Genomic DNA, 25,119 nt, shown 5'->3' on the forward strand with positions numbered 1-25,119 from the left:
TTTGGAATTTATGGAAAAATTGAAAAATAAAAAGCAGTCCGGAGAGCGCACGAGGCGGCCACAAGCTTGGTCGCCGCGGCCCCCCTTGGCCGCGGCTACAGAGCTTGTGGGCAACTCGTGTGCCTCCCGGACTCCTTTTTCTTGCGGAGCACTCCTTCTGGTCCAAAAAATCACTATATATACGCCCGAGGGTTTTGATCTCCGTATCGCGCAGTTTTCTTCTGTTTTCGTTTCTAGCTTGTTGTCTGCCGCAGATTTAGAGCAAAGATGTCTCAGGAATCTATTGGGGAGAATAATCTCCCTCAAGTTCATGAAGAAGTAGATGTTGATCTGAAAAGAGTGGAAGTCACGGAAGCCAGGGACAAAGCTAAGGAGAAAACCCAAGCTAGGGAGGAAGTTCAACCTATGTTCAACATTGAACACGTTGAAGGAGTGGATTTTCTCCAACCCTTCCTCCACGTGTTGTCTCCATCCTTGATTGAACTCTTGAGGTTTTCTGAAACAACTCGTGCTCGCAATATTTCCCTTTCTCGTGAAGTTGTTTTGCTGGAGAATCATGTCGCATATCTCCAAGGTATAAATCAAAGATTGATACCTCTCTTGGAATCAAAGGCAAAGACTCCACCACCATCACCACCAAAGTAAGACAACTAAGCATTGGTATGGGCAACTCCCTTGGCTTATGCCAAGCTTGGGGGAGTTGCCCTGGTATCGTATCACCTTTATATCTTTTGCTTTTACCTTTGTTTTAGTTCTTTCCTTTTTCATTTTTTACTTTCTTCTCTTAGTTGAGTAAGTCTTTAGTGTTTAGTTTGAGTCTTTTGCCTTGTGTCTCCCCCGATGTATTCGAGCTTGCGAGCTATATAATAAAGAGTATCTTAGTCAAGGGCTTTGTTTTGTGCCGTGATCAAAAGTATGAAAAGAACGATAGCATGAAAGATCATGAGATGATCTTATGGAAAGTGATAGCTTCACATATAACAAGTATGATGATTGAAACTTGTTGAGAATAGACCAACATAGACCCCAGTAATTGTTGCAATTAATAAGAAGTAATAAGGAAAGAGAGGTTCACATATAAATATATCATCTTAGACATTTTCTATAATGGTGAGCACTCACCAAACTATTACATGCTTAGAAGTAGATGTTGGACAAGGAAGACAACATAATGAATTGTGTTTGCTTGGTTCCGAACAATGTTATATGATTAGAGATCCCTTAGCATGTGACGGTTTCTTCCACTTCATATTAACCAAAACTTCCGTACTAAGTAGAAATACTACTTGTGCATCCATAAACCTTCAAACCAGTTTTGCCATGAGTGTCCACCATACCTACCTATGGATTGAATAAGATCCCTCAAGTAAGTTGTCATCGGTGCAAGCAATAAAAATTGCTCTCTAATATGTATGATCTACTAGTGTTGGAAAATAAGCTTTATACGAACCTGTGATGAGGAAGACATAAAAGCGACAAACTGCATAATAAAGTTCTTTATCACAGGAGGGAATATAAAGTGACGTTCCTCTGCACTAAGAGGACACGCATCCAAACCTCAAAAGCGCATGACAACCTCTTCGTCCCTCTGTGAAGGGCCTATCTTGTACCTTTACTTTTTTCCTTGTGAAAGTCATGGTGATCAACACCAATTCCCTGTTCCGTCTTCATCTTGGTGAACGTCATATGCTTGGGAAAGATCTATATTCATATATTAACTTGGAGATGAGTACTTATGCTTTATTATTGTTGACTTTACCCTTGAGGTAAATGGTTGGGAGGCAAAATTATAAGCCCCTATCTTTCTCTGTGTCCAACTGAAACTTTGATACCATTAGTACCACGTGAGTTGTAACAATTGTGGAAAACAAAAGAGATGATTGAGTATGTGGATTTGCTTTATAAGCTCTTATTTGACTATCTCTGATGTTATGATAAATTGCAATTGCTTCAATGACTATGGATTTTTGTTGGATACTTCTCGGTAAGCTTTTGATTCATACTTTGCTTTGTGAAGGAATTGGTACTTTCCCATAAGAACATTTATGATATTTTGATGTTCTATGTGTGATCATGATGCCCTCATGTCCGTATTATGTTTTATCGACACCTTCATCCCTAAACATGTGGACATATTTATGGATCTTGGTTTTTGCTTGAGGACAAGCGAGGTCTAAGCTTGGGGGAGTTGATACGTCCATTTTGCATCATGCTTTCATGTTGATATTTATCGCTTTATGGACTGTTATTATACTTTGTGGTACCATACTTATGCCTTTTCTCTCTTATTTTGCAAGGTTTATTTGAAGAGGGAGAATACCGGCAACTGGTATTCTAGACTCGAAAAGGAGCAAGTCTGAGTCCTCTATTCTGCGCAACTCCAAATGCCCTGAAAATCAACGTGGAATTTTTGGGGAATATATAAATAATATTGGGCGAAAGAAGTACGAGAGGGGAGCTGCCAGGGTCCCACAAGCCTGGTGGCCGCGGCCAGCCCCCCTGGCCACGACAACAGGGCTTGTGGCCACCCTGGTGGCCCACTGGCCCCCCTCTTCTGTTATATGAAGGGTTTCGTCCGGGAAAAAATGAAGGCGGAGCTTTTTCATGGATTCTCTGCCGCCACGAGGCGGAACTTGAGCAGAACCAATCTAGAGCTCCGGCAGGACGATCCTGCCGGGGAAACTTCCCTCCCGGAGGGGGAAATCGTCGCCATCGTCATCACCAACACTCCTCTCATCGGAGGGGACTCGTCTCCATCAACATCTTCATCAGCACCATCTCATCTTCAAACCCTAGTTCACCACTTGTAACCAATCTCCGTCTCGCAACTCCGATTGGTACTTGTAAGGTTGCTAGTAGTGTTGATTACTCTTTGTAGTTGATGCTAGTTGGATTACTTGGTGGAAGAGCTTATGTTCAGATCCTTGATGCTACTCATTACACCTCTGATCATGATTATTATTATGCTTTGTGAGTAGTTACTTTTGTTCCTGAGGACATGGGATAACTCATGCTAATAATAGTCATGTGAATTTGGTATTCGTTCGGTATTTTGATATGTTGTATGTTGTTTTTCCTCTAGTGGTGTTATGTGAACGTCAACTACATAACACTTCACCATTATTCGGGCCTAGAGGAAGGCATTGGGGAGTAGTAAGTAGATGATGGGTTGCTAGAGTGATAGAAGCTTAAACCCCAGTCTATGCGTTGCATCATAAGGGGCTGATTTGGATCCATTAGTTTAATGCTATGGTTAGACGTTGACTTAATTCTTCTTTTGTAGTTGCGAATGCTTGCGAGAGGGGTTAATCATAAGTGGGATGCTCGTACAAGTAAGGGCAGTTCCCAAGCGCCGGTCCACTCACATATCAAACTATCAAAGTAAAGAACGTGAATCATATGAACATGATGAAACTAGCATGACAGAAATTCCCGTGTGTCCTCGGGAGCGTTTTTCCTCCTATAAGACTTTGTTCAGGCTTGTCCCTTGCTACAAAAGGGATTGGGCCACTTTGTTGCACCGTTGCTACTACTTGTTACTTGTTACTTTTCACCTGCTACGTTTCACCTCACTACACCATCACTTGTTACCGCTACTTTGAGTGCTTGCAGTTATTACCTTGCTGAAAACCGTTTATCAGAGCCTTCTGCTCCTCATTGGGTTAGACACTCTTACTTATCGAAAGGACTACGATTGATCCCCTATACTTGTGGGTCATAAGGCACCAGGGGAGGCCACAAGCCCCCTAGCCGCGGCCTGGGGGGGACCGCGCCTAGCAGGCTTGTGGGCCCCCTGTGGCTCCTCTGCCCTACTTCTTCCGCCTATAAATCCCCAAAAAATCCAAAACCACGGGAGAGAGCCACGAAAATAATTTTCCGCCGCCGCAAGCTTCTGTCTCCGCAAAATCCCATCTGGAGCACGTTCTGGTGCCCTGCCGGAGGGGGGATTCGGACACGGAGGGCTTCTTCATCAACACCTTTGCCTCTCCGATGATGCGTGAGTAGTTCACCATACACCTTCAGGTCCATAGCTAGTAGCGAGATGGCTTTTTCTCTCTCTTGGATCTTCAATACAAAGTTCTCCATGATCTTCATGGAGATCTATCCGATGTAATCTTCTTTTGCGGTGTGTTTGTCGAGATCCTATGAATTGTGGATTTATGATCAGATTATCTATGAATTTTGTTTGAGTTTCTTCTGATCTCTTATATGCATGATTTCATATCCTTGTAATTCGCTTTGAGTTGTGGGTTTTGTTTGGGAAACTTGACCTATGATTCTTGCAATGGGAGAAGTGCTTGGTTTTGGGTTCATACCGTGCGGTGACCTCACCAAGTGACAGAAGGGGTAGCAAGGCACGCATCGTGTTGTTTCCATCAAGGGTAAAAAACATGGGGTTTATATCTATTGCATGAATTTATCCCTCTACATCATGTCATCTTGCTTAAGCCGTTACTCTGTTTGTCATGAACTCAATACACCAGATGCATGATGGATAGCGGTCGATGTGTGGAGTAATAGTAGTAGATGCACAAAGTATCGGTCTACTTGTCTCGGACGTGATGCCTATATGTATGATCATTGCCTTAGATATCGTCATGACTTTGCGCAGTTCAATCAGTTGCTCGATAGTAATTCGTTCACCCACCGTAATATTTGCTATCATGAGAGAAGCCTCCAGTGAACACTATGGCCCCAGGGTCTACTTCACATCATATTTTCAGCCTTACACTTTTACTTTGTTGGACTTTCGCCTTCAGATCTCACCTTGCAATCAATCGTGGAGGGATTGACAACCCCTTTGTAGCGTTGGGTGCAAGTTTGCTATTTTTCCGCAGGTACGGTGGAGACTTGGCTTGATACTCCTACTGGATTGATACCTTGGTTCTCAAACTGAGGGAAATACTTACTGCTACTGTGCTGCATCACCCTTTCCTCTTCAAGGGAAAAAACCAACGCAAGCTCAAGAGGTAGCAGTTAATGAGAAGTGTACCCATCACGATAGCAGGCTGGTCTTGAGCTCGACCCATCTCAATGTTGTCTGCCTGACCACGAACATAAGCAGGCTTGACATTGTTGCGATTCTGATTGTTGCCACTTCTAGTTGAGGGAAGTGCCAGCTGATTCTGATTCTTCATGTAGTCTCTAGCACAGTGACCTGGAAGGCCACACTTGAAGCATAATCCATCCTCAGGACGGGAAGGAGGAGCTCATGGTGGTGGAGCTGGAATCCTCGGTTGCCTAGCTGGTGGAGGAGGCACATGAGTTGCAGCATACAACAGCCTTGGAGCACGAACAGGTGAATGGTACATGTTGTGGGGAATCCAGATCTTCTACTTTTATGTAGATGAGCCTGAAGATGATCCCATTTTACGGTTGGGCTTGCTGCCATCGTTGTATTCCTCCAGACTGGTTTCAACCTAGATGGACTTGTTCACCAAAGTGGCAAAGTTAGGATAGTCCTGAATAAGGAGTGTCACCTTGATGTCAGGGTGAAGGCCATCACTGAACTTCTCCAGACTACGAGCATTAGTTGCAATGTCTTCTTCAGCATAGCGGGATAAGTCCAGAAATTCCCGCTCATACGCATCCACAGTTCTTTTGCCCTGGACGAGGTTGTGGAACTCACGCTTCTTCCGGTCCATCATTCCTTGAAGAATGTAGCAGGCATGGAAAGCAGATTGGAACTCCGTCCCAGTGATGATAGTTCCAGCAGGCTGAGAACGCGTGCGACTATCCCACCATTGAGCAGCAGGACCTTCAAGAAGTAAGACCCAAAGTTTACATAGCTTTTCAGGGGAATGTTGGTAGACTCCAGCTCATAAGCGATGTCACGGAGCCAGCCATCAACAACAAGGGGCTGAGTGGAGCTGCGATAAATCGCTGGGTTGAGGCGTGAGAAGTCTTGCAGTGTCACGCCATGTTGTTGGTTCATGTTCGGCCTTGGGAACTGGTCCATGAGCCCTTGCATAAACTGTCGGTTTAGTTCAAACTATTGGATAATCCCAGCCATATATTTAGGGAGTGGGGTGGTGGATTATCGGCGACACCACTCAGGCAGCCAAATGGTATAACCGTCCTTCCAAAATTTAACACAGATAGTTTACCATAATATAATTGCAGGGGTATGAAATCATTCATGAAGTAATCAAGCATAACGGAAGGAAAATACGACACATACTTCATAGTAGCCAAGTTCGACATACAAATCCATACATAAGTACGATTATAGACCAACGATTACAAATTCAAAATTTAGTGATAACCTGGACTCACTAGGCGGCACGCGGGCACATGCTGGAGGGATACAACAACGAGACATAGAAATAATGCTACAACAACATCGGAGACAACGACTGAAACCGGGTAACTCACAGTGACCCTGATAGAAGAACCTAGGGGCGGGATTCTTCATCCCGTTGTGACTCATGTGCACGTAGTTGTCCCGAACAGGAAGCAGAGGTCCAAGTGCAGGGGTACGACCTCCAACAGCAGACCACTCAAGGCCTGATGGTAGCTCTATCCTGCACGAGTAGAGGATATACCCAGGGTGGATCCTCACACTGACTCCTGGTAGCATCTGTGTCATCGCATCGTAAAGATGGGTATGCATGGCGTACAGGTCAACAGTCAGAGCCCGGAAGGCACAATCTAGTGCATCGTTGTACTGAACCAGCACATGTGGGTCATAGCGATGAGTCACGTAGGGGGTACGGACAGTGATATATGTTCGGTCATTGCGCTCCCGCACAAAAGCAGTGTAGGCAGTCAGATCAGATCCAGTCTCATCCCAGGGGGGAGCATACGGGATGTATCTGAATGCAGTCTCCTCCAAGCGGGGATGCTCTACACGGAGGCGGGATATGGCGATATAGGCCGCATCATGGACGGACATATCAATCGTCACCCCCAACAGTGCAGAAGGTGCACAACTGAGTGGTGGAGATGTCATCTTGATTGTAGATGCGAACCTCAGCCTGTTGCTGCTCCTGGTTGAACTCGTGGAAGTCCTCGTACACAGGGTGCTAAGGGTACCAACGATATCCCAACCTGGTCAAGAGGTTGACCAGAATGACCGGGAACCCAGTCGCATCGACAGCCATAGTCACGCGTACGACCTATGTTGTGGGACACATCTGAAAGGAAGGTTCAAGGATCTCAAATGACAGTGCATATAATATATTATCAGAATAACAACAGTGGATAATCCATCTCTTGGGGTTGATGTGCTTACGGGAACCTAATGTTAGAGTTAGCAAAAAAACTTTAACTTGAAAGAGAAGATAGATTAAAACCTAGAGTATAGAAGAGGAGTAAAAGATACTAATACCACCCGATTGAGATGTGGGCCCGTAAGCCACAAAACAATGTTAGTAAAAAACTGCAAGTACTAGACTCAACTTCGGCCAAGGAGTTGGAAAGGGGGCTACCTACAGGCAGTAGGCTCTGATACCAACTTGTGACGCCCCTGATTTTGATCGTATGCTAATCATACACGCAATGCGTAGGACCAAGATTAGGGACTCACGGGAAAATATCACAACACAACTCTAGACACAAATAAAAGTCATACAAGCTTCATATTACAAGCCAGGGGCCTCGAGATCTTGAATACACAAGCTCGAACACACACAAGTTAGCGGAAGCAATAATATCTGAATACAGACATAAAACAAGGTATGCCCTAGAGAAGGCTAGCACAAAATATACCTAGATCGAACGAGGCGAGGCCTCCTGCGTGGGAACCGCGTGAACTACTCCTCGTCATCAACGGCCTCCACATAGTAGTAGGCACCATCGGGGTAGTAGTCATCGTCGGTGGGCTATGCCATCTCCTCGGATCCATCATGTGGTCGTAGGAATCACATAAAGGGAAAAGGGGGAGCAAAGAAAAGGTGATTTCACATCCAAAGTACTCGCAAGACTAACATTAGAACTATGCTAAGTATGCATCAGTATCGAAGGAATGGGGTTATAACTGGACTGACTGCAGCAATGCGAGAATAGGGAGAAGGGACTAGTCCTGTCGAAGACTTGCATCTTCAGTGTATTGCAGCATTAGAAGATGGTAGAGCAACAACACAATTATATAATCATATTGTTGTAGTAAATTGAATTAAGTCACACTGAGAGATTCTTCCTTGACTCCCTCCGAGAAAGCAATCTTGGAGCCAAACATTCAAGTTAAGTCATAGTTCTAGTTGTGTCAAATCGGGATACAATTCCATATCGTCCTGTAACCATGGACACAGCTATTCGAATAGTTAATTTTAATCCTTGCAAGGGTGCACCAAATTACCCAACATGCTTGTTAAACTATGGTCGGACACACTTTCCGAGGTCATGTCTGGCCTCGAAACATCAACACGTCACAACCCTACCTAGGCTCAACAGAGAGACCAGCCCGCTGATAACACACAAGTATAGGGGATCGCAACAGTTTTTGAGGGTAGAGTATTCAACCCAAATTTATTGATTCGACTCAAGGGGAAGCGAAAGAACATTCTCAAGTATTAGCAGCTGAGTTGTCAATTCAACCACACCTGAAAGATTTAGTGTCTGCAGCAAAGTATCAGTAGCAAAGTAGGGTGATAGTAGGAGTAGCAACAGTAACCAGTAGCAGCGAAGAAACAGCAATAGCAACAAAGTAACATAGCAAGGACCAGTAGTAAAAGACTCGTAGGCATTGGATCGGTGATGGATGATTATGCCGGATGTGATTCATCATGCAACAGTTATAACACGGAGAGATATGTAACTAGCTCTAGTTCGTCAATCTAATGTAGGCATGTATTCCGTATGTAGTCATACGTGCTTAGGGAAAAGAACTTGAATGACATCTATTGTCCATCCCTCCCATGGCAGTGGGGTCTCCTACTGCGACAACAGACCTTCCCTGGCAACGGTGCCAGGAATCCTGTTGCTACGGGCTACGCCTATAGGGACTTCCTTGGAAAATATGCAAAGGATTTCCCCGCGGCCTTGGAGCCTTGCGTTGGTGTTCCCTTGAAGAGGAAAGGGTGATGTAGCACAGCGGCGGTAAGTATTTCCCTTAGTTTGAGAACCAAGGTATCCATCCATAGGGAGGATCGCGTCAAGTCACAAGTACCTGCACAAACACAAAGAGCTTGCACCCACGCAATGAAGGGGTTGTCAATCCCTTATAGATTGTTTGCAAAGTGAGAACTGAAAGCAAAAAGTAAACAGAGCAAAGTAAAAGTGAAAGTGGAGACGATAGTTGTGAATAGACCCGGGGGCCGTAGTGTTCAGTAGTGGCTTCTCTCATGAAAGCAAGTAGACGGTGGGTGAATGAATTACTATCGAGCAACTGATAGAACCGCGCAAAGTCGTGATGTTATCTATGGCAATGATTATATCTATATGCATCAAGTCCAAAACAAGTAGACCGATACTTTCTGCATCTACTACTATTACTCCACACGTCAACCGCTATCCAGCATGCATCTAGTGTATTAAGTCCAAAAGAACAGAGTAACGCCTTAAGCAAGATGACATGATGTAGATGAACAATCTCAAATTTATGATGAAAGCCCATCTTGTTACCCTTGATGGCAACAACATGATGTGTGCCTTGCTGCCCCTTCTGTCACTGGGAAAGGTTACCACATGGTATGAACCCAAAACCAAGCACTTCTCCCATCGCAAGAATCATAGATCTAGTTAACCAAACAAAACCCAAGACTCGGAGAGACTTACAAGGATATCAAATCATGCATATAAGAAATCAGCAAAGACTCAAATATAATGTTCATAGATAATCTGATCACAAATCCACAATTCATCGGATCTCGACAAACACACCGCCAAAGAGGATTACATCGGATAGATCTCCATGAAGATCATGGAGAACTTTGTATTGAAGATCCAAGAGAGAGAAGAAGCCATCTAGCTACTAACTACGGACCCATAGGTCTGAAGTGGACTACTCACGAGTCATTGGAGAGGCGATGATGTTGATGTAGAAGCCCTCCAACTCCAAAGTCCCCTCCGGCAGGGCACTAGGAAGGGTCTCCAGATGAGATCTCGCGGAAACGGAAGCTTGCGGCGGCGGAAAAGTGTTTTCGTGGATGCTCTGCTTTTTTCTGCGATTTTAGGGAATTTATAGGCCAAAGAACTAGGGCAGGGGAGCGTCAGGGAGGCCACAAGCCTGGTTTCCCTGGGCTCCCTCGTCGCAGCAACAGGGCTTGTGGGCTCCCTTTGGGCCCCCTTCCTTGGCCCTCAAGTCCCCTGACCTTCTTCTGATCTGGAAAAATTTATTTCGGGGATTTTATTCCCTTTGGACTCCGTTCCAAAAAAGAGTCAAAAACACAGAAAAACAGGAACTCGCACTTGGCACTGAATTAATAAGTTAGTCCCAAAAAAGATATAAAAGGTATATAAAACATCCAAAGTTGACAAGATAAGAGCATGAAACCATCAAAAATTATACATACGTTTGAGATGTATCAAGCATCTCCAAGCTTAACTCATGTTCGTCCTCGAGTAGGGAAGTGATAAAGAATGAATTTTTGATGCTTTCATGCTACCTAGCATAGATGTCCTTTGTAACTCCTCTTATGTGACGTGAATGTCCATATCCATTAGATTCAAAAAAATAGTTTGCTATTGACGTGGAGACAATAATACTTCAGGCAAACTAGCAAGGTAATCATGAACTTTCAAAATAACTAGGCCAAAAGAAAGTTATCCCTACAAAATCATATAGTCTGGCTATGCTCTATCATCCTTGCACAACGAATTTAAATCATGCACAACCTCAGTATTGGCCAAGTAATTGTTTTCACACCTTTACTTTCTCAAACTTTTTCAACTCTCACGCAATACATGAGCGTGAGCCATGGTTTTAGCACTATAAGTGGAATGGAGTGTGGTGGAGGTTGCAAGGCAAACAAGGAGAAGATGGTCACATTGACTAGGCATACCAATGAGCTATGGAGGTGCTCATCAATAGATATCAACGTGAATGAGTAGGGATTGCCATACAAATGATGCACTAGAGCTAAGAGTATGTGAAAGCTCTTAAAGAAAACTAGTGGGTGTGCATCGAACTTGCTTGCTCACGAAGACCTAAGGAAATTTTGAGGAAGCCTATCATTGGAATATACAAGCCAAGTTATATAATAAAAAATTCCCACTAGCTATATGGTGGTGACAAAACAAGAGACTCTCAATCATGAAGATCATGGTGCTTAATATGCACAAGTGTGGAAAGATAGTAGCATTGTCCCTTCTCTCTTTTTCACTCATTTTTTTGGTGGGATCTTTGGCCTCTTTTATATATATATATATATATATATATATATATATATATATATATATATATATATATATATATATATATATTCTTATTTTTTTTATTTTGGTGGGCATCTTTGGCCTATTTTATTTCCTCACATGGGACAATGCTCCATCAATGATGATCATCACACTTACAACTCAAAACTTAGAGCAATGATGACTCTATATGGAATGACTTCGGTAGTGTACCGTGACAATGATCAAACATGGCATAGACATCAATGGAAACATCATGTTAGCTATCTTATGATCATGCAATGGCAATGTAGAAGTGGTGGCACATATCATGGTGGTAGTTGCATGGCAATATATCTCGGAATAGCTTTGAAAAAGCCATAGTAGGTAGGTATGGTGGCTGTTTTGAGGGAGGCTAATGGTTGTTTCATGCACCGGCGAAAGTTGCACGGCACTAAAGAAGATAGTGATGGTGGAAGGTGAAAGTGCATCTAAACCATGGACTCAACATTAGTCATGAAGAACTCATATACTCGTTGCAAAAGTTTTAGTAGTAATCAAAACAAAGCATTCAACGCATACTCCTAGGGGAAGGGTTGGTAGGTATAAACCATCGCGCGATCCCGACCGCCACACAAAGGATGACAATCAATAGACTAATCATGCTCAGACTTCATCACATAGCGGTTCATCATACGTGCATGCTACGGGAATCACTAACTTCAACACAAGTATTTCTAGATCCACAACACCTTACTAATACAACTTCAATATTACCATAACCACAACTCAAAACTAATTGAGATGAATCAAACTTCTCCAACTACTCAATGCACATGAAGGTGGAAGTTTTAATATCCCTTTGGATAACTACCCCTTCTGAGATTACTTTCATAGCATAAGCCAACTACCACGCCTCGCGCCGCTGTGCTCTAAAAGATATAAGTGAAGCACATAGAGCAAAATCAGCTAGCTCAAAAGATATAAGTGAAGCACATGTGAGCTCAATTGTCCAACCAAAGGATATAAGTGAAGCTCGACAAAATCACGGTGAGTGCATGTCTCTCTCTCTAGGTGTGCAGCAAAGAAGATTGTGACACAACAAAAATAAAAGAATCCTACGATACAAGACGCTCCAAGCAAAACACATAACATGTGGTGAATAATAATATAGCCCCAAGTAACGTTACTGATGGATTGAAGACGAAAGAGGGGATGCCTTCCCGGGGCATCCGAAAGCTTAGGCTTTTACGGCATCCTTGAATCAACTTGGGGTGCCTTGGGTATACCCAAGCTTGAGCTCTTGCCACTCTTTATCGTTTTGTCCATAAGAACTTCACCCAAAACTTGAAAACTTCACAACACGAAACTTAAACAGAAACTCGTGATAACATTAGTATAAGAAAGCAAACCACCAATTCCTTATGTACTGTAGCAAACTTAAATTCTACTTATGTTGATGTTGAGTTACTGTATTTTCAATCTTCCATGGCTAGTACCCCCCGATACTATCCATAGTTTCATCAAAATAAGCAACCAACTCAAGAAAAACAGAATATGTTAACAGCAGACGAGTCTGTAGCAATCCGTATACTTTGTATACTTCTGGTACTTTCAAAAATTCTGAAAAATTACGACAGTCTGAAGAATTTGCGTAGAAATCTGCAGCAAAAAAGAATCAACTCAAAAGCTCTTACAGAAAAAAAATGAAAATTCTTTTCGTGAGCAGAAAGTTTCTGACTTTTCCAGCATGACCGAACGATCATCCCCAAGACTAATCATAACGGTCTTGCTTGGCACAAACGCAAAAAGAAACACAGAGAACACAATCATAACAGAATTATGAAAGTGTGGAAAACACAAAACAGAAAGAAAAAAAGGATAGATTCGTTGGGTTGCCTCCCAACAAGCGCTATTGTTTAACGCCCTTAGCTAGGCAAAAGGTGATGGAATCACGTATAGTCATCTTTGGTGCTCAAACCATAAGTCGCCCTCATCATAGATTCGTATGGGAATCTTATTTTCTTTCTAGGAAAATGCTCCATGCCCTTCTTTAGGGGAAATTGAAATCTAATATTCCCTTCCTTCATATCGATGATAGAACCAATAGTCCTTAGGAAAGGTCTACCAAGAACACTACAAGAAATATGTCAACTAACTACCTTTTGTCAGTGACACTGGAAGGAATGGTCATAAATCTATGACCATTTGACACCAATTGGTCGTAAGCTGTCCGGAGGGGTCCTAACCCCAAAAAATAACGACCTTTTTTATCAGAAAGGTCATAACTTGCTTACTGGAAAAGGTCATAAAGCGGACAGCACCTGGCACTGCCTTATTTCTAGGTGATGATGACCAATATGAATGGTCGTTACTAAATAGTTCGAATGCACTAGGATGGTTACGCAGCCACCTCAGCAGCCTCGCTTACGTGTCACTGAGGTAGGACCCATTTCACAGGCAGGTGAGCACACAATGACAGGAGGGGCCTAGCGCTTAATTCCCGAAAAAAGCTGCGCGAGCGGGGACTCGAACCCACACCCACGGCCGGGCGGGGACTCTAAGTGTGTGCTATCGCTGGGCTAGAGAGGGACTGTTGCTCAGGTATCGGTATTCAGGTGTATATTATATTCAATCACGGGTCTCTGGTATCATTGTCAAGTGGGACCGACGGGGACGGCCAACACTTAGACAATTTCCGACAGGGGCCAACACTTAGCCAGTTTCCGACATGGGCCAACACTTAGCCAGTTTCCAGCACTTAGCAAATCTAGATCTCGGGGGCGGCGGTGACCGACGGGGACGGGGCGGCGGCGATCGACGCGGATGGGGGCGGCGGCGACCGACGGGGATGGGGGCGGCGACCCACGGGGGCGGTGACCAGCGGTGGTGGTGCTGACACCACGGCCACCTCACCCATCGGCAGTGGTGGTGGTGCCGAACCCACGGCCACCTCGGCCACGACGACCTCGCCCGGCCAGTGGAGGTAACGGTGGTGGTGCCGCTCGCCTCAGCGCCCACTCGTAGTGGTGGTGGTGCCGCTCGCGTGGGACAGCGACCTCGCCCACACATGGGGGACTCGCCGCCGCCGAGTATGAGGGACTCACCGCCGAGCATGGGGGACTCGCTGATGCCGCCTGTATGCCCTCTTCCCCCTCTCCACTTCCCCCTATCCGCTCTTCCCCCTCTCCTGTCCACCTCTCCTCTCTGTTGATGAATTTGGTAGAAATTGTGAAGAGAATTTTTGTTGATGAAATTGTTAGGAGAATTGCAGTTAATGAAATTGTTACACCACTGAATATGAAGGGAGATGATGTAGATTTGATGTTACACCTATGAAATTTCAGCCTAAAATATATTTAAGAACATCAGATTTGATGTAAAGTAGGAAAAATCTCATTGATATAGATTTGATGCAATCTTTGAAATGTCATGCATGTAAATTTACAGTGTTGTTACTATTGGTAGTTTAACCAAAATAGTTCTTTGTGGCAGCATATGTTGTTATTGTTGGTGGTTTAACCACAGTAGTTGTTTGTAAACCACCTCTATTTTTTTGTGAAGCACCATGTTTTTGTTAGCTTTTCTTTTCTCTCATGTTCACCACATCATCTGTATTTCTATTTGAACTGCTTTTTTTCTCCCATGTGAAATCAGTAAACCATGTGAACTAGACTAAAGTAGTGAGAAATTGGAAATAGCTGAATGTTGTGGTTAGGCAGTTAGCATATAAATTTTGGTGCCTCCCTTATTTTCTGGATTTCTAACTGCCATTACTGCCATCCATTCTCATTAATTAATGTTGATGCACTTAGATAGATTTGCTAACTTGCAACCATTGCTTTCTTTGGCAGATGGACAGAAGCTGGATTAGAAAAGGAGTTAGAAGGTTTTCGAAAGAACATATGAAAGGAGTTGATGAATTCATGCAATTTGTTCAGGCAAATTTTTCCCAAGGATGTTGTCATTGTTTGCCCATGCTGTAATTGCCTCAACCGTTTGAGAAAATCTCAAGGAGTAGTGGAAGATCATCTTCTTCTTAATGGGATAGCCAGCACATATGATAGATGGATATATCATGGAGAACCTTTAGCCGGACAACCTCAACATATTGAAGCTGATACACAGGCCCCTCATATGATGGGTAGTGGTGATGTTGGCATTAATTTTATGGAAAATATTTTGCGAGAGAATGCTGGTTTGGATGAAGAGGATGGGCATGAAGATGATAGGATTCCTGACCTATTGAAGGATCTGTACAATGTTGAAGATCATGCTGATGGGCAGAAGTCGATGTTTGCTGAGGTGTTGGAGGAGGCTAAGCACGCAGCTCATGAAGGGGGTAAATTTTTAAGATTTACCTTCACCGTGAAGTTACTCCACATCAAGTCTTTCTACCGGATTAGCAATGCTGCATTCAACGCAATACTCCGCCTTTTCACCTTGCAATTCCCTGATAGATGTGTTCCCAGGTCTTATGATGAAGCATTGAGCATAATCCGCAGGCTGGGGCTATGTTATGTTTCAATACATGTGTGCCCAAATAACTGTGTCTTGTTTTGGAAGGATTTTGCGAAGCATGACAACTGTCCAAAATGCAATGCCTCAAGGTGGAAATATGTTGATGGGAAGAAGTCAATACCAAAGAAGGTACTGAGGCACTTTCCGTTGATACCAAGGCTGCAGCGGATGTTTATCTCGAAGAAATCATCATTGGAGGTACAATGGCACAAACTTCAGCGGCAACCTGTGGACAATGAGCTGAGCCATCCAGCGGACGGAGAGGCATGGAAAGAATTTGACAGTGAACATGGAGATTTTTCTGCAGATCCAAGGAATATAAAACTCGGCATTGCCATAGATGGCTTTAATCCGTTTGGGAACATGAACACGTCTTATAGCATGTGGCCTGTTTTTGTGGTGCCGTACAACCTACCACCATGGGCATGCATGGATCAGTCCAACTTCATGATGTCACTGCTTATCCCGGGTCCAGAGTCTCCAGGAAAGGATTTTGATGTCTTTATGGAGCCCCTCGTAGAAGAACTGCTCCAGCTCTGGACTGGTGTACGTACATACGATGCCTCTAGTCTGGAAGAAAAGTTCAATCTACGTGCTGCGGTCATATGGTCCATCCATGATTTCCCGGCACCGCACACTCCGTCTGGGAGGATCACAGCGGGTTATCACGCACGTGTCCATTGTGACAAAGACCCTAGCTCAAAGAGAATAAGGAGCAAGATCTGCTATATTGGGCACCACCGCTTTCTTCCCCGAAACCATCGCTGGAGAAGAAGCAAATGTTTTAATGGTGAGAATGAAACCCGTGACAAGCCAGCTAAATTCACTAAGGAAGAGCTGGAGCAGCAACTTGAGAAGGTGAAGGATGTGAGACCAGGAAAGCTTGCAAAGAAAAGAAAGTGTGCGGAAGGTCAATGTTGGGACCGGAGGTCTTGTTTGTGGGACCTGCCATAACATTCCAACAGTTCACAACAACCTGCCATTTGCGCAAAAGTAAAACAGTTCACAACGACATCTAGATCATGGAGGGTATCTAAATGGGACCTAGAGCCTTCAGGAGGGCTGCATGCTCTGCCCTGGTCTTGATGTCTGCAGCACTCGTCGATAAACCGCGTGCATGCGACATAAGGTGTTCATAAATCCCATCCTTGGGATTTGGCTTTGTGGTGCAGTATGGGCATCTGAACATTCCCCTCTTGAAGTACGCTGCCTTCCCCTTCTCCCTGATCTTCTGGGCTTCCTTCTCAATGAAGGACTCTTTGTTGTCGTCGTCCATGTCATCTCCAAAGTTATACTGCACACACAAATTAATTGCTGGAACACATTATGCATTCATATAGGCATTATGGAGCCAGAACACACACTTCTGATTCAGAATGATGCAATGAACAAACATCAGATAATTCCCATTTACCAAATTTTAATGAACAAACAAAGAAAAATTCTTGTACGGTAATCTAATTAAACAAACAACATTAAAACACTCTCTACATCAATTTCATTAAAAATCCCACCAACATGCATTCATATAGTGCTTACGCTGAACTAAAATAGTTGGGATTACCTCATACGGGTCTTCGTCATCATAGTCAGAGTCATACGGGCTCTTGAACCCAGTCTTGGCGAGCTTCCTCTTCATGCCTGCAGCTTCCTTTTCCTACAATATAAGTAATTCGATTAGTACAAACTATGTAACATAGTATTCAAAAGGTCAAGCATTCAACAATGTGCTTCTAATTACATTCATAGTGCTACTGCATCAGCCACCCTATTCAGGAACATACATAGCCTGATTTATACAAAATAAAATTTAAATATTGCACAATTGGGCTGCTCAGCCCCTGCCGTGCCCCGGTGAGGGGATAACCACAACAAATCTATCAACATATCCGGCACATAATAAAATCTAAGCACATGCAGCAATCAAGATCCCAATTCAAAACCTAACTCTTATTAAATCCTTACTAATAATCCCAATAAAATGCAAGAGAGGGGGCAGACTTTGGCGAAATTTAGGAATGGGTGTTCGTATATATCAAGCACATGACCTAGGTGAAATCTTTACTAATAAGAGAAAGATTCTGTTGATTCAAGCCAACAAAATGCAAAAGTTCGCCAACACATGCAAAAGCAGAGTGTGTTCTGCTCTCTGAATATATGCTAAATCTCCTGCTTATCAACGATAACTATGAAAGCAGGGGAATGGGAAGCATTACCACATCCACATGCACAAATCAAGACTGAAATTAAAGAAATCCAAGTCTCAGTAAATCTATGTAGCATTCAAGCACGGATCAACTATAAAAAACCCACCTCATCGTCGTGAGCCTGCGCAGCACCGCTCGAGGTCGTGTCCTCCTGCTTCGGCACCTCCTTATCAAGATCCGCAGCGGCGACAACGGTTGCGGTCGTGTCCTCCTGCTTCGGCACCTCCTCGCAAGATCCGTAGCGGCGCCAGCGGTTGCGGTCATGTCCTCCTGCTTCGGCACCTCCTTCTCAAGATCCGCAACAGCGACGGCGTGACGAGCGCCCTCCAATGGGTGTGGGAGACGAGAGCAACGGGGAGATGGTGCGACGGGAGAGACCGAGAAGACGAAGTGGGAGGAGTGGGAGCTGAGGCGACGAGGGAGACGATGCGCCCGGAGGCAGTTCCCTCTTTATACGATGTGACAGTTCCTGCAACGTCCCGTCCGCCACGTGCTATCCCACGACCGCCACTACGTCTGCGATAACAAACCGTCTGGGACATCTTAGAAAAAAACAAATGTCATAGACACTTTAAAAAAAACAAATGGCATAGACATCTTACAAAATATGAAAAGAAAATCCACATTAACACATCAATAATGTACAAAGTCACACAATTTATTATCAAAATATGTTATTTTGGTAAGATAAGTAACGGTAAATTCAACAACACAACATGAAAACCCTATTTCATCGCATAGTTTGTTGAAATGGTCTCATATTTTGCAGAAGGGTGCATGTTGGAATGAAAAACAATGTTGATTAAGGAAGTTTTCATCTTCCTTGTATGAAAAATTCATTTTTCATTTTTGAAGTGCCCGAAATGAGTTTTTTTGTGAAGGACCTACCATATATTTGTTTCAAAATTGGTCCAAATCATTTTTCTAACATACTAGGCCATATTTAATGTACAATTGACAAAATTGTTGGGTGTCAAAAGCTTTCATCCATCTCTCGTGAAAAAGACAAATCTATGTCGAATCAGTTGGAAGCGGGTCAAATTTGAACTGCGGTTGCCTTATAGTTTGCTCTTTATTTTTCCAAAAATCATTTCTAGGTACACAAGTATCTATTTAATCATAGAAACTCCAAAAGGTTTCCAAGATTCAACCACTAAGTAGGAACGGTCATGCCCGCCGTTTCAACCGCATTTTGAAACGGGCATGAAAAATTCAAAACAAATCAACAAAATGGGAAACCTTTGCATTATGTCATCATATGTGATAAAGTTACCATGTAAAATAATAAACTTGTAATACGACAATTATTGTTAAAAAGTGTTCACACAAATGAGCTATCATGTGTGAAGATTCATGGATTTCAAGCCACATGATCAATCTCATGGCCATATTCATGGCATAGTTCGTTGAAATGGTCTCATATTTTGCATAATGGTGCATGTTGGAATGACAAACAATGTTGATTAAGGAAGTTTTCATCTTCCTTGTATGAAAAATTCATTTTTCGTTTGTCAAGTGCCCGAAATGAGTTTTTTTGTGAAGGACCTACCATATATTTGTTTCAAAATTGGTCCAAATCATTTTTCTTACATACTAGGCCATATTTAATGTACAATTGACAAAATGGTTGGGTGTCAAAAGCTTTTATCCATCTCTCGTGAAAAAGACAAATCTATGTCGAATCAGCTCGAAGCGGGCAAATTTGAACTGCGGCTGCCTTATAGTTTGCTCTTTATTTTTTCCAAAAATCATTTCAAGGTACACAAGTATCTATTTAATCATAGAAACACCAAAATGTTTCCAAGATAAAACCACTAGGTAGGAACGGTCATGCTTGCCGTTTCGACCACATTTTGAAACGGGCATGAAAAATTCAAAAAAACAAAAAAATGGGAAACCTTTACATTATGTCATCATATGTGATAAAGTTACCATGTAAAATAATAAAGTTGTAATACAACAATTATTTTTAAAAAGTGTTCACACAAATGAGCTATCATGTGTGAAGATTCATGGCTTTCAAGCCACATGACCAATCTCATGGCCATATTCATGGCATAGTTTGTTGAAATGCTCTCATATTTTGCATAATGGTGCATGTTGGAATGACAAACAATGTTGATTAAGGAAGTTTTCATCTTCCTTGTATGAAAAATTCATTTTTCAAGTGCCCGAAATGAGTTTTTTTGTGAAGGACCTACCATATATTTGTTTCAAAATTGGTCCAAATCATTTTTCTAACATACTAGGCCATATTTAATGTACAATTGACAAAATGGTTGGGTGTCAAAAGCTTTTATCCATTTCTCGTGAAAAAGACAAATCTATGTCGAATCAGTTGGAAGCGGGTCAAATTTGAACTGCGACTACCATATACTTTGCTCTTTATTTTTTCCAAAAATCATTTCTAGGTACACAATTATCTATCTAATCATAGAAACTATAAAAGGTTTCCAAGATTCAACCACTAGGTAGGAACGGTCATGCCCGCCGTTTCGACCGCATTTTGAAATGGCCATGATAAATTCAAAAAAAACAAAAAAAATTGGGAAACCTTCGTGTCGCACCATCACATGTGACCTGCCAACTAGAAAAGATATATAAATTTGAGTACCGATGTCTTCTTGAACTATTCGGTGTGATTTTAACCATTATTTATACAATGTTTATAAAAAAGAAAAAGAAAAAGTCTGCCTCCAAACCCCAAAAAACTAGTGAAAATTTTCCCTCCCACCCCACCAAATTTTCCCTCTCACCCCACCAAAATTTCCCTCCACTCCCTCTCCCACTACCACGCGGGACCCACCACTCCCTCTCCCACTCCCCTCTCCATTCCACTCCCCACTACCCACGCGGGATCCATTCCACTCCCCACTCCGCCGCCCCTCCCGTGTTCCGCGCCGCCCCTCCGCCCCTCTCCCCTCTCCACGACGACGACTACATCGACGACATCGACGGATACATCTACATCGACGACGACTACATCGACGGAGTCGACGGCTACATCTACATCGACGACGTCGACGGCTACATCTACATCGACGACGTCGACGGCTACATCTACATCGACAACGACGGCTGCATCTAAATCAACGTCGACGGCTACGACTACATTGACGACGATAGCGGGTACATCTACATAATCAAGAGTCGACGACGATAGGTACCTCTCCCCTCGACCCATCTCCCATTGATAGATCCCCTCATGTGTTCTTCTAGTAGATCTTCTAGGGTTTGATAGATCCCCCTCATGTGTTCTTCTAGGGTTCATGGGGCTGGATCAATGGGGATGGTTCGGTACATTCATGGGGTTAGGGTTAGGGTTCATGGGGTAAATATGTCCGCTGAGGTGGTTCTGTCGATTCATGGGGTTAGGGTTGTAGTTGTCATGGGGCTGGATCATGGGGTCCTGCATTTGTGATGAGTAACAAATGGCGTACATCCCCCACCTGGTCGATCTAGGGTTAGGATTCAGTCGATCTAGGAGCTCCTGGAGGTTCTTGTTCATGTTCATGGGATTTATTCCTAGTGGTTCGTTCTATCCCCCTCTGGTAGTCTGCTTCATGGGGTTAGGGTTCATGTTCATGTTGCTTGACTACTATGGCTTGCTTGCTTGCTAGCATACATGGTTAATTAGAGTTTTCATCAGCAATACTTGCTTGTATCAGTAGCACTTGGAGAAGAAGCTACTAGGGTTGGTATCAACAGTACTTGCTTGCTTGCTCCTCTTCATTTTTCTTTCTTCCTTGCTTGCTTGTTTCTATCAGTAGCACTATGCTTGTTTCTATCAGTAGCACTTCTTTTGCTTGCTTGCTTGTATTAGTAGCACTTATGCACTTTGTTTGCTTGCTTGCTTGTATTAGTAGCACTTATGAACTTTGCTTGCTTGCTTGCACACTGCTTGCTTCTTTATTCACCAAATGTTGGGCAACCAGTTGCTATGAATGCATATGTTTGCCTCCATTAGGGATACAGTTGAGTAATTACTTTGCTTATAGATGATTGCAGGTACATGGATAAAATTGCAAGTTAAAACATAAAAGTAATTGTTGTAAATAGTTAATGCATTGCTTCACATATATAGTTTTCTTCAACTATCAGTTTAGTACATTACTACCTCCTGTTTCACATGTTTTAATACTGACGCATTGCTACACTTGTATGTGCATGCTAGTCCAAGTGCTTCAATTTAGTTGCTTGCTTCAACTGTCAGTTTAGTACTGATGCATTAACTGTATGTGCATTGCTACACGTGTATGTGCATGCTGGTCCAAGTGTTTTACATGTATTAGTACTGATGCATTAACTACATCACTATATTGTTGATCCAACAAGTTTGCTTCACATGTATTACATGTATGTGCATGCTCGTCTAAATGCTTTCCTTTATTGATATAAGTGCATCATTTTACTTTATCCCTGTTGTATTTGATTGTCGTTTATTCTATTTTGCAAGCACCACCTCAAGATCATCGATGTCAAGGATGACAAGGTCAAACCCGAGGCCAACCAGTGGTATGCAAGTTGCTCCTTGTGGTTATACTATCAGATTTACAAAATGTGTCTTAATATGCTAAGTGAAATGTCATATGCTAAGTAAAATATCTTGGAGGCTGGTGATGTAAAATACTGTGAGATTTTATTATGCAAATGTATTGCTGTAATCTGAATTAGCTGGCTTAGCTATGCATGTGTGCTGTTACTCTTCCTTAGCTGAATAAGTATGATTAAATGATAATAAAATATCATAAGATATGTTTGGCTGTTTTTCCATGCATTCCAACAATTAACCTAATAATTATGTTTACTTTTCCTTGCAAAGATGACATCCTCTCACCGAGTACGAGAAGGTTAGGGCTAGAAATATGATGAGGAACAATCGGATATTCCAGTCCCTTGGCATTGATGCAATAGCGTCAATGATTAGGAAAACAAATGATGTACAAGAAGGTACAACTAATGGGGTTCAAGAAGGTAGTGGAGTTATCAGTGATGACCCAGAGTACAATCCTAAGGAGGATGAAGTTGTAGTGCACAAGACTGTTAAGGTGCAAACTCTGTCTTGCTTGGAGGGTTCGGGTTCTTGTATGCTGTGTGTTTCCTTGTGCTCACATATTTATCTTGTGATCTAATTTTTTCCTGTGCTATTTATACAAGGCACTGAAGGAATCTAGAATGAAGAGGCCTGGTGTTAAGAAGACAGCCAGCAAGAAGAGGAAGAGCTCAGAAGCATCTGCTGCAATGCCTCCAGGAAGGGTGATGGCCCCACCTCCAGGACATACAAAGAGGATCCTGGAACCTGATGAACCTGATAGAGTCACAAGGCAGAAAGCAACTATGGCTCGGTGGAAAGTCCGGTGGGCATGGACTTTGAGAGCTCGGTGGAAATGCGTGATGAGTTTTCGCCGATGAAAGAAGAAACCACTCTCTGCATGGATGAAAGCGGCACTGTCTGCATATGCCTCACGCGTGGTGCACCTTCTATTGACAGGAATGATGTCATCAGTGAAGAAGAACAGTAGCTTGTGCTTCAACCAGGCAAGTTCACCTTCTCTTTTACTAGTGCATTTTGCAAATGGAAGTGATCATGTATGCTTACCTGTTTAGCAGAACCAGTCCTGCATTTGTCGATTTCTCTTCTAATTTACGAGTTCAATTTCATTTTCAGATGCAATGACTAACAAGCATAGACTTAGAAAGTGCAAAGGGCTAGAGAGAATCACCAAGTCGCTTGGCACAAAGGTTCCTATCCAAATTGCCCAAGGGATGAAGCGTCCAGAGAAGCCTCTACAGGCAGCAAAGTTTGCTTCTGAGTGTGGACTCGTTGCAAGAAGCCATCTGCCGGCTCTTCCTCACTTCAAGGAATACAAAAATAATGCTACTCTAGTGGAGGACTACATTGGAAAAGTTGTTGTAAGCTACTTGTTTTATAGTTAATGTGCTACTCTATTTTCTGTTTTGTAGTTAATGATCACTAATGTTGTTCCTTCCTTGTTTGTTGTCTTGGTAGGCAAATTTTGAGATAAACACAGACTCGGAGACCATCAAGTACGCGTGCAAAGATGTTCTGCGGAAAAGTTCAAAGAATCGACGCCATAATATCATGAAGAAGTATTTTGATACCATAGCAGCAAAAAAGTGAGCACCAAGTCTCCGGTGCCAGATCTGACAGACGGTGAATGGCAAGCTCTGGTGCAGATGTGGTCTACCCCAAGACACAAGGTATGTATATGCTCTGTTTGCTGATTTATGTTCTGCACATCAGGATGGGAATGGGACATGGTCCCCTTCTTCCTCTTCCATGTTTGTGATGAGAGTAGGAACAATAGAGAGCATCAAATTTCAAAATCAACACCATATGTAATACACTAACTCTTATATAATACTAGTTGTTCGTGTACTTGTGCTAGTGCAGGATAATTGAAATATTTCCAAATCAAATATGCTCAGACTCGTATTGTCCTACTATACTACTGCCTATTCCACTTTCTTTCAAGTTGGCAAATAACATTATGCGTTTTTGTAGGAAACCTGTGTGTCGAACAAGATTAATCGAGAAAAGGTCGTGTACCAACAGAGAACTAGTTCCAGGCGATACACTGCACACATTTTTGCCACTGTGAGTACCTTTTTCTAAAGACCTTACGTTTGATCCTCGTTGAATATCATTTCTTATTCTTTCTTAATAACATTTCGATTTTTGTAGAAAAACATTTCAGAAAGAAGAGCGTAAGGGTGAGGAGCTGTCTGCGATTGACTTGTTCAAGGCCACCCACAAGAGCAAGAAGCATGGGTTTTCGGAGCCAGTCAAGATTGCTATAGTAAGTCACTCCATGCTTTTGTCCAGCTAGTTCAAACTTTTGTCTATAGACCTCGTCCCTGTTTGATTCACAGCCAGCAAGAACACACACTATTTTCCATGATTTGATGTTGTTTGCTAAAGCCTAAGATAGGTTTGGTATCTCAACAAAGATATCGGAATTTGTTGTACAATTCTCAACAAAGATATCAGAATTTGCTGTAGCTATTTGTTGCATTTTTATGATATGATGAAAATTGATCTGAATGTTAGTTCTCAACAAAGAAGCCATATTATATAGAACCACCATATTGTTCC

The sequence above is a fragment of the Hordeum vulgare genome, chromosome 3H, assembly GCF_904849725.1.
Source record: "Hordeum vulgare subsp. vulgare chromosome 3H, MorexV3_pseudomolecules_assembly, whole genome shotgun sequence".
Taxonomy (NCBI): Eukaryota; Viridiplantae; Streptophyta; class Magnoliopsida; order Poales; family Poaceae; genus Hordeum; species Hordeum vulgare.